We start from the raw sequence: 11,625 nt of genomic DNA, 5'->3' as shown, positions 1-11,625 counted from the left end.
AAATTCCTATTGAATTTATCAAGAAGATGTTATTTGCTGTTTTACCAACCATTACATACATTTTCAACAAGTCACTTGAAGAAGGCAATTTCCCTGGAAACTGGAAGTTTGCTCTGGTTCGCCCTCTAAATAAAGTTTCATCACTCAATAAAGTTGAGGACTTTAGACCATTAGACCATTACATACATTTTCAACAAGTCACTTGAAGAAGGCAATTTCCCTGGAAACTGGAAGTTTGCTCTGGTTTGCCCTCTAAATAAAGTTTCATCACTCAATAAAGTTGAGGATTCTACGTGCATTATCCAAAGTGCTAGAAAGACTCATTCATGCTCAAGTTGTAAAATTTCTAGGCAACAATAGTAAGCTTCATAACTTTCAATCAGGCTTTAGGAAATTCCATTTAACTGAGACACCTCTGCTTCGTGTCACTGATATAAGGTTAGCTATGGACCAAAGAAAATGTACCATCCTCACCCTATTTGATTTTTCTAAAGCATTCCATACTGTTGATCATACAGTCCTTTTCAATAAGTTGGCTATTCTTGGTTTCAGTCACAACTCGTTAGTTTGGTTTAAATCCTATCTATTAGGTAGGAAACAATGTGTATTTGTTGGTGACAAAAAGTCAACTTGGAAAAACGTTTTGCATGGAGTACCACAAGGTTCAATTTTAGGCCCTCTCCTCTTCACTTTGTATGCTAATGACCTTTCTTCCATTATCAAATTCTCCAGTTTCCATACTTATGCAAACGACCTTCAAATCTATTTGAGCTGTCCCATAACAAAAATTAATGAAACAGTTGGAATAATGAATCAGGATATCAACTCGATAGTGGAATGGACAAAGAAAAATGGCCTTAAGCTTAATCCCATCAAAACACAACCCATTATAATTGGATATTCTCGTCTTATAAACAATATTGACCTTGAATCGATTCACAAAATTAGTGTAGACAGTAATGACATACCTTACTGTAGCTCAGTTGAAAATTTAGGCATTATTATGAATAATACTCTTGACTGGTCAGAACAAGTGAACAAAACTTGTAAAAAGGTATTCTCAGCCATGCATGCATTGAAGAAAATGCACGATATCCTCCCTAGAAACATTAAATTATTATTGGTTCAATCTCTCATCTTCCCACATTTAATGTATTGTAATTCTGTTCTTAACGATATGCAAGTCACTCTGAATGATAAACTACAGCATTGCCAAAGTTATTGTCTACGTTTCGTCTACTCTCTCCAATGCCATGATCATATCACCCCAGCCCACATTGCTAGTTCAACATTAAAGCTTCCTGATCAAAGGCTTTTTTGAATAGTCAAGCTTGTTAGAGATATCTTGAAATACAGTAATCTAAACTATTTCAAATTTGTCTCTGAAGGTAGGAGGATAGATGCTTCACATACTAGAACCGGAGAAAGCACTTCAAGGATACCCAATCATCGAACTACTATTTCCACAAAATCCTTCTTAGTCAGTGCCTGTCGTGCATGGAATGCACTTCCTGTTTCTATCAGGTCTATCGAGAGCCGAGCGAGCTTCATCCTGACTTTAAAAAAACATCTTTTGGAACAAATGACTGAAACTGTCTGGCCCTAGAACAATCACATGACAACCATCCTTCACCCATTCCACCAATATAAACCTTTAAACCTGTTATAGAATGAATTGTATATATGTATTATATAAACTCATGTTATTTCAATTATCCACAACATACTGCTGTATATCACTGAAAGTCGATAACCCTGATCTACTTTCAGCCTACTTCATTTTATTAATCAATTATTTGATCTTATCTACCTATATAATTATTTTACTTTATCAATTTTATGTTTTTTTTATCTTGAATATTCATTTTGATTATACCTTTTGCAATATTTCCATTAATAAATAAATCCTTAGTTTAATTAATGAAATTAACGTTTTGGTAGAGAGTTAGTGGAGAGGATATTTTTAATATTCTTTCCAAAGAATGGACATTGATATGTCCAAAGCTCCGCCAATTTATGTAGATGCATAACAATATAATTATTATCTATAGTTGTTATATTACAAATTGCTTTTTCATATCATATACAGTTCAATAATTATTTTCTTAGTCTCCATTATGTAAATTCATCTATAATTTTGCTGTATTGTAAGCTATTGTATATAAGTGTATAAGCCAGTATATATTGTAATCTACATAAATAAAGTACTCAATCCAATCTATCAATCAATCTCATGGTGAAGTGTTGGTGAGAAAGATAAAATATATGTGAATATCCTTTTCCAAAAATGGACATTTATATGTTTGAACTTCACCATTTCATGTAGATGCATCTCAATCACATTTTTATCATCATCAAATTTCATCTAATTTCCATATTGTTGACTATTTCTTCAGATTATGGTTTGTGAAATTCATTGAATAATTACTTTTTAAATATCATAATCCAGAATTCAAGCCAAAATTTTGTAATCTACACAAATAAAGTGAATAATCTAATCTGTTCATCTGAATGAAGTAAATTTACTATTGTTATTCTTGAAGATGATTTTATGATTTCTCATTCACCATAAAATTATTTTTCTACTCTCTCAATTTAACTTATTCCAAAAAACTTATATCTCCTATCCTCTCTCGTTATCTTAAACTATAAATGTCCCCATCATTCTATACCTTTGTGATTGGCGAAATATCTCACTTTTCTGTTATCACACATGCACATTCCTATCGTTTCAGATTAAACTATTCCTTGTATAGTCAATCTGACCTCGATGGTTTGCGACAGATTTCTGGTGGCTAGAGAAAAATTATAGATTTTAAAAATTCCATTCTGGTGGAAATAGATTTATTTTTTATAAAAAAATAAATAGAAATAGATTTATTTTTTATAAAAAAATAAATCTATTTAAATGGTTGATGCCATTCTGAGCTCAGAGGGTTACATACAGTGATTGATTGGTAAAGGGAGTGTTTGTACGTTCTGATCATTCTGAAAATAAATATTTTTTAAACTATTATTTTCCATTCATTAGTATACTACATAGAGACTGTCAATTATAGGGGATATTTCTTGTATGATGCCCAAATCAGTACATGGTATGATAGAAACAATTGCCAGGTGGGAACGGAATCCAACCCTTTACCGGAGTAGCGACACCATACTAAGTTTCACGCTTCAGTCCTCTAGGCTATCACAACTCAAAAGTTTTGACACATCTTTTCTGTTGAAGAAAGAAACACTAAACTTACAAGCAGCCTATGAAAATATCAGTGATCAATTGGAAAATCAATTATTGGGGATCGATAAAGTGTGGGAAAGTGTGATTGTTTTGTATTCGACCTTCTTCAGAAACCAACCACTCTTATGATACGAACATCCAAATAAAACTGGGGAACAGTTACAGAATCTTTTATTCGCTAGAATCTCAAGGTTTCGAATGTCATTGCATTCCAACATCACAATCACAATATTGTTTGGAGTTTATCTTTGCCTATTATTTCATTGATTTCATATTTATTCCAAGTTTCAATCCATACCTATCGTACAGTATATTGCAATGATAAATAATATGCACAAGAAAGTATACTGAACTAGAATATTAAAAAGTTGAATGCTACAAACTTTTACTACATTCTACTATAATAATAAATTAAAATAGGTATAATAAACATTCTCCAACAGCCTTATGACAGTTCCTCATAATTATAATATTTTGTTCTAATTCAAATTACTAGGATATTATTGAATTATATGGAATATTAATTGATTTGTATCAGAAGTTTTCACCCAGTTAGGTGTATTCTCAAAAACAAAAATATACAAGAGTATACAAAATAAATGTTAATTACTCAAGAACATAATTATAAGATATATCTGATTGGATGGATATAGGTATGAAGAAGCTCGTCAAAAATATGTTCCCAAGCTCCAAAAAGCTGAAATATTAAATAGCCTAATTATTTTTAACTCAAAAATCAGTTGAATGTCCAGGTTGGAAAGTTGAATATTATACAATTATGATTATAAACTAACATCAAATTGGAGAAATTTTTATAACTTTGTTAGTTTTGAAAAGATTGATTTGATACTTCATGGGTGTGTTAATAGTATGGAGGGAATCATTACTGATTCTTTGTAGAATTTCCCTATGTCCCATTCTCACTTCTAAACTGAAAATCCATATGGTAGTTCCGATGTTACATGCGAGAGGATTCAAAAGTCGCGCTTTTGAGTAGACCAATAGTGTTGTTCCACGGGCGATTTTATCCAATTCTGTTCCTTGCCGTGAAGCACAGAGGAAGCTCAGTGTCAATCACATTAGTCAAATTCATGGATCCTCTCTACAACTTGTGAATAATCACTTTAGTGGGGATTTTGGCGCATTGTTATGGCCTGTATTGAGTAATCGCCAGACAATACAGTTGACCTGTGTAGGCATCACAAAACAAGAGTTAATTGCTAGGGATAACTGGATTTTTGTAACACCCTTCAAAATTTTCAAATGACGACCCTCCCTTTCTTGGATCTGTCCCTTTTTCTTGGAAATATTTCTTCAAGGATGCTGATTCTATTATTAATATATTGATAAATTCCTAAAACTTCTTATTGTTTCAATGAACATGAGAGTCTTGTAAATACAATCTATACAATTTTCAAACATTTAAGTCAATCTTAGGGCTGGTGTGAAGTTGGCTGGCAGTAATAATTCTAACTCTCAATAATTTAAAACCTAGAAATCTGAACAAACGTCACATTTGTCAAAATAAACCTGAACTAACGCTAAACTAATGATGTATATTATTTTCAACAATTTTTAGCAAAACTTGACGGCTGGTGTGAAGTTGGTTGGCAGTAATTGTAACTACAAAATCTAGTATCTAGAAGCCTCAACAATCGTCAAAACAATCCCAAATTTGCCAAAACAAACCTGAACCAATGATTATTAGCAATTTTATTTGATCGGCTGTTATCATTTCGGCCAACTTCACAGACATACTATACTAGTTGGTTTTTAAACTTAGGTGGCGAATGTTACACAATTTCCATCATGAACCTCAATTCCTTGTTGATTTTGAATACTTTATATTCAACAGAGCTTAATTTCTAAAAACAGGAGTACCACATTCAGCTTTACCATGCTGAGAGGTGTGGAGGTTGGAATAGTTACGTCCGATGAGCAATTTCCGCTGAGCAATCCATTGTTCAGAATAACAATGAGGATAGGAAGATGCTATGAATGGGAGATCTTGGGTGTCATTCATCATCAGGGACAGTGACATAGGCAGGCCACAAGTGTATACTCGCAATACAATATTATATTGATGATGATTGAATCAGTACCTATCACCCTCCATGAAAAGGAATCAGTAATAATTGTTAAGCAAAGATCGAATAGCTTTCTGCTTCGAACAGTTCAAATTCATCTTCATTATAGCCTATTATTTATTTATTTATTTATTTATTTATACATTAATAGATACAATCATTCTCAAATATGAATGATTGGGGAAGGAACAACAGGCTTAAAGCCCAAAACTGTTCCTTTCCCAAATTTAGATAAAAATTGACCAAAAATAGGTTATGTTTACACTACACGTTTTTTGTCCAATTTTGAGTCCAAAATATTATAAACTAGGAATTTAGAATTTAGGAAAGTTGAAAACCAAATTAAATAATAATACTTCACTAAATCATCACTAATAACTGAAAATACTGTATTAATAATTGAAAATTTTAAAACGCGAAAAGAAACTCAAACGTACTCCTAAAACAACATACATATTATATATCTATATATAAAAATTTACAATTCCAACAAGTTCTATCAATCATCTGCATTTCTTCAAGTGAATGAGTAACACTACTGCAAATAAATATAAAGTATAAAGTATCTGACATATATCAAGAAGATTTAAGATCAACTTCACATCTAAAGCAATCCACATTCACAAGCAATCACAAATATTTTAATTTTATGCCAATCTACAATTGTCAATAAATAACTGGAATTCAGTTTTTCAGTCATTTTTAGGAAATTAAATAGCTTTTTCAAAAATTCACACCCTAAGGCAGTGCAAAGGTTAAAATTAAACTTTCTACTGGTGATATTTTTCAAAGTTTTTCAATTTGACTATTTTAAAGTTGAGCATTTTTTGTAAATTGAATAACTTTCTCAGAAATATATATTTTCAGAAACTTCCTGTTTTACTCGATTAACAATACCATGAAGTATATAAGATATATAAGTATATGAGATCAACAATATCCTCTAAATTTCATGGATTTATCTCTTACCAAATTTGAAATGTTCTATCCCAAAAATTTAAACTTTAGACACTCATATCTCAAAAATTAAGATAAAAAATTATGGGAGAAAATGTTTTCTCATGAAAACTTTTTCATTTTGATAGCTTGGTGATATATAAATCGAAAAACTATGGGAAATATCACCAGTAGAGAGTTTTTTTTTAGCCTTTAAAGAGTTTTTTTATTATCACCAGTAATAGTACCCAAATAGATTTTTTCTAATGTCACCAGTGAAATGTTAGTCAGTTGCACAGACTTTTGAGAACAGTTTGTAAAATTGATAACAGTTCATTGGATGAAATTATAATTTAACAACAAATGATTCATTTTTATGGAAGGTGGTGGGTTCTGAAGACCTGATTCAATCATTATCATCAATATATCATATTGCGAGTATACACATGACACTACCCATTCAGCCTAGCCTTCCTCTGTCAGAGTTCCTGATGATTAATGACACCCAAGTCCTCCAATTCTTGGCGTCTGCCTATCCTTATTGTTATTCTGAACAATGGATCATTCAGTGGACTATTTTTTGCTGAATCACTCATCGGATGACACCTTGGGAATAGCCCTCAGGTGGATGGGGTTCAGGGTATCCTTCCCCGCAAATCTATATATTTATATATGTAATATAAAAAAGAAAATATCTAAATTTAGTGGAGAAGCTCAGCTAGGGTGTGAGAATGTTGTAGTAGGAGGACTTTGGAATAACACAAAAGATACACCTGAAATAAGCAGGTTTTCCAGCATTTAAGAATATTTCTGCATTTTCACAGTTTTAAAAAGAAGTAATAGACAGATTCACGCACCGCAAACATGACCAATCCACTTTCCCACAGCTGATTATATCTGTATTCGTACAGAAAGATACAGATATAAAAAGCTTGGCATCAGCTGTTAAAAAATGAATTGCACATGTTCTTGGTGCGTAAATCTGTATGCACCTCAAGGTCCATGTTATATGAGCGCTGATAACTTGAGTTAGCAATGTTACTTCCATAGTGTGTGCTAACAATGCTGTGTGTAACTTGGTTTAGTGCTGCCAGCACCACGTTAACGCCGTGGCATTAGTGCTCATATAACATGGGCCTAAGGTGTAAAAAATGTTCTATTAGAAGAGCTGTGGAATAACGTCAAACATAAGCCAAAAATAAGTGCTTTTCTTTTTCTTATCAGCTTTTTTCAAATTAGTTACAAATGTTCACATGATGAACAAATGTCAGCTAGGGTCTAAAACTATTATGTTGAGAGGTGCTTAATATTTCACCGAAGATATACGCTCAAAGCTGGCATTTTCCAAGTTGTTCTATATTTTTCGGTTTATTTATTATTTTATGGACAGAAACTGTTTACATCTATTCCATAGGTCCATGTGATACTTTTTTAGGTTCAGAGTAAGTTGTATTTCCAGGGGTTTCAGGAACAACTGGATTTGAAAGTGTAAACTTGAGGTAATGGCGGTGATAAATTAGAGGGATTCTTTTCTCCAGTTTTTCATTTAGTTTTCTATGCATATTTCTTCATTTCTCGGGAAATTCATACTTGAGAGAGTTTGATATGAATGTTTCGTAAGTAAACCATGTGATTCCTATCTCAAATTTCAAAGGCCTGCACCGAATACAATAATTTTCATAATAACCTAACAAAGTCTCTACAGAGAAATATATTTATTCATTCCAATAGAAACACAATTTTCTCCATCCTACACCACACAATTTGAATCAAACGGTTCTTAAAAGTCTCTTTTGACTTTTTTATGGATAGAAGCATGCCCATATGAAAAATGCAGATGAGCAAAGCAAGCCTGTCGACTAGTATCAAGTAGTTTCCATCGATAAAACCTATAGTATTGTACTTTGAAATTTTTCAATTCACTTCAATTTTTTATATTATTTCTGCTGTATCCTCCTTAATCTGCCACTGCCTGTGATTCCATGACCCCTGGACCCCGACAGTGTCAATGGGCTTCGTTTGCCTGCAAATCCCATTGAAACAGATTCCTCTTGTACATCATATCACTCGAAAGAGTATTTTGAAGTTGCTTTACTCACTTGTTGTTTTGAAATGTGACTCTTGGATAAGAACATAAAAATATGAACCAATACCTAAGCTGAACCTCATTATGAAGTTTGAACTATTAGTTCTTGAAGAATTTGATATAACTCTCAAAAAAGCAATGAATGACTGGGAAAACCAGGCGTGATTTTAGGAAATCCATAGAGCTAGTGCATGAAATATATATGTCAGTTTACTTGTGAAAACTCCGGCTCTCAGAGCATGCAAGGGGCTTGGTTGTTGGGCTCAGTGACAACAACCAAGCTCTTTGCACTTTTCCGAAGTTACATGCAAAATTTGAAAAATGATTTCATTCCTGTATTTTTGGAACCCTACCAACAAAGCAAGTTTGTACTTGAAGCTGTACTCAAGCACAGAACACAAGTGCTGATTGTTCCAACATTGACATGATGTTAAAGGATGCCCTAAAGAAGAAACAACTTATTAATAGAGTCCTTATTAAAGTATGAATCATATCATTTGATTACAAAAGTATGTACAAAGAGTGCCTTGTGGAAAACGTTGCAATAAGTAATATTGATGAGACTTAAGACCTGTCAGTAACCAGCTCTCTTCCAAGGGGACACAAGACGACCTCCTGACAGCGACCTGCTCTCTTCCTCGGGGACACAAGGCCTCTTGTAAGCGAACTGCTCTTCTTCCTCCCCACCAGTCGTCTATTAAGAAAGGAAGACGTTGCTTCTTGCTTCCTTGCCCCACCCACATCACGACTGAGCGAGGTCAATTCAGAGATACTCCCGTACATCAATCAGGCCACTCAGACGATACTTCTGCTCTGATAGCGCAGAACTTGAATTTAAAGGTTTGAATCGAAGCTACCATAACCCATCTCTACTTCGTCTACTCTACTTAGAACTACCAATTATTCTATATATCCTTATTCTACACAAACTAATAACCTATTTTACAACAAACAATTTTAAAAGATGCCTGGATATTTATACAAAATCATGCAGTTATTTGAGAACATGAATATAATTTAGAAATTGACCAATTAATAACTAATTTAATAATTAATTAACTATGCAGAGTCAAGCATGCAAACATAATTATATTCAAATTCAAATAAATACATGATTCCTAAAATCAAATACAATATTGTTTTCTAATTTCTAATGTGTGTTCCCTATAGGCTAACCTGTATGGGGACACTTCAAGTATTCAAGTTCAAGTATTCAAGTTTATTCATTCATCTCTTGTACAACATAGAAAATCAAATTGACAATGTACATACAAAAATTATTACAAGAAATAGAATGTGGAGCTCACAAGACTTACGTCCGTTCGTGAGCTTCAAAAAGAAATAGATTACAAAAATTTATAAACAAAGTGGCATAAAATAATATGAAATAAAGTAGGATTAAAAAGTAGGAGATAAAAAACACATACAAAAAAAGTAGTAAATAATGGAATTGAAAAGCAGGTAGAAGAATCTTCAAAGTGGAGTTATACATTTTAAACATCGCTAGGCTAGACAGCACAACAGGAACACAAATGAGAAAAGCATAAAGCTGTTTTAGAGTACGGTAAGCTCGAATGATAATATTGGGCTAGAAAAACTTAGGGCTCTGATATAGTGGAGAAAGTAGTGAGAAACGATCCAAATCACAAAAATACTATCTTATGTTACCAGAGAAGTCAGTGGATGCTTTGATCCAATTTATGGTTTCAATCTTTAGTTTATTTGGTGGAGAATTTGCAAACAAGGTTTGGGGAATTATATTCACAAGCTTATCACACCTATAAGGAAATTGCATCCTACAAACACTAAGATTTGTTTCAGTCATGTCAGAAGATCTAAAAACTCGACGTGTATGGTATGGAGTATACCGGATATTAAATAAATTTTTATTTTTACCACGTATAATGCTAGGTTTTTTAAATAGAGCTGTTTGATTGATAGTATTTTGCTTTCCTCGAAAAGTGTTCTGGTCGGGTAGAGCCGCGGCTTGTTAAGTGCAATTTTTATTATATGTTTTTGTATGTTGAAAACCTTACCAATGTGTCGTTCAGCTGCGCCTCCCCAGACTCTTATCCCGTATTGCAGAACAGATTGAGCATAAGCGAAATAGGTCATTTTGGCAAGCTGTGGTAGTTTCAAGAGGCTAATTCTATAAAATTTTTGTATTAGATATTTGGCTTTATGACATAATGACTGAATATGAGTATCCCATCTTAGATGTTGGTCAATCATTACTCCCAGGTATTAACAGACTTCGAGTTCTCCAGTGAAGGGCAGTCACAGCCTGAACCTAGTCCGTTACAGCTATTCTTGTGACTTTTCAAAATTATTTGATTCAATGGTTGAGTTGCAGTATTTGGTGTAAAAGTAATAAAGGAAGACTTTTTATAATTTAAGGTTAGAGTATGATTGTCAAGCCAAGCTTTGACCTCCGAAAAACCCTTCTCAGCTGAAGTTCTAGCTGCCTCCCAAGTTTGACCAGAAAAAATTAAAGTAGTGTCATCAGCAAAAGAAATTGCTTGACCATTTTTCAAGTGCAGGTTCAAGAGGTCATTTATGTATATTATGAATAAGATTGGAGAAAGAACAGTTCCTTGTGGCAAACCATAGTCGAGCATATATTCAGTACTGGATTTATTCCCATTTGATAATATCTGTGATCGCCCTCTCAGGTAACTCGAGAAAAGATTTAAGGGTAATCCTCGAATTCCAATACGGTTAAGTTTTTCCAAAAGTTTTGAATGTGGAATAGTATCAAATGCTTTGGTGAGGTCCATAAATATTGCAATAGATTTCTTTCTTCTACTAAAATTTTCAGTTAAAGTTTTTACTAGTAACGAGATAGCATCCTCTGTATTTTTGCCTTCTTGAAAACCAAATTGGCTGGGATGAATAAAATCTTTTAATCTCAAATATTGTGTAAGACGCTTCTTTATAATTTTTTCCATAACCTTTGAAATACCGCTGAGCAAGCTTATTGGACGATAATTAGTCGGATTTTTAGCATCACCAGATTTATACAAAGGTACAATCTTGGCTACTTTAAATTCATCTGGGAAGAAACCTTCTTCAAAGCATCTGTTAATTATGATATTTACAGGTTTAGCAATGCTGTGAGCTATGTTTTTTAAACAACTGTTACTTATGTCATTTACACCTGGCGCTGAATTGGATTTCAGTGTTTTTATCGTTTGAAAAATCTCTGATTCATTTGTCGGGAATAGGAAAAAAGAGTTATGGAAATCAATTTGTGAGTTGTTAGAATTATGATGACTGAT

Source organism: Nilaparvata lugens, chromosome X (assembly GCF_014356525.2).
Source record: "Nilaparvata lugens isolate BPH chromosome X, ASM1435652v1, whole genome shotgun sequence".
NCBI lineage: Eukaryota > Metazoa > Arthropoda > Insecta > Hemiptera > Delphacidae > Nilaparvata > Nilaparvata lugens.
This window is presented reverse-complemented; position numbering follows the sequence as displayed.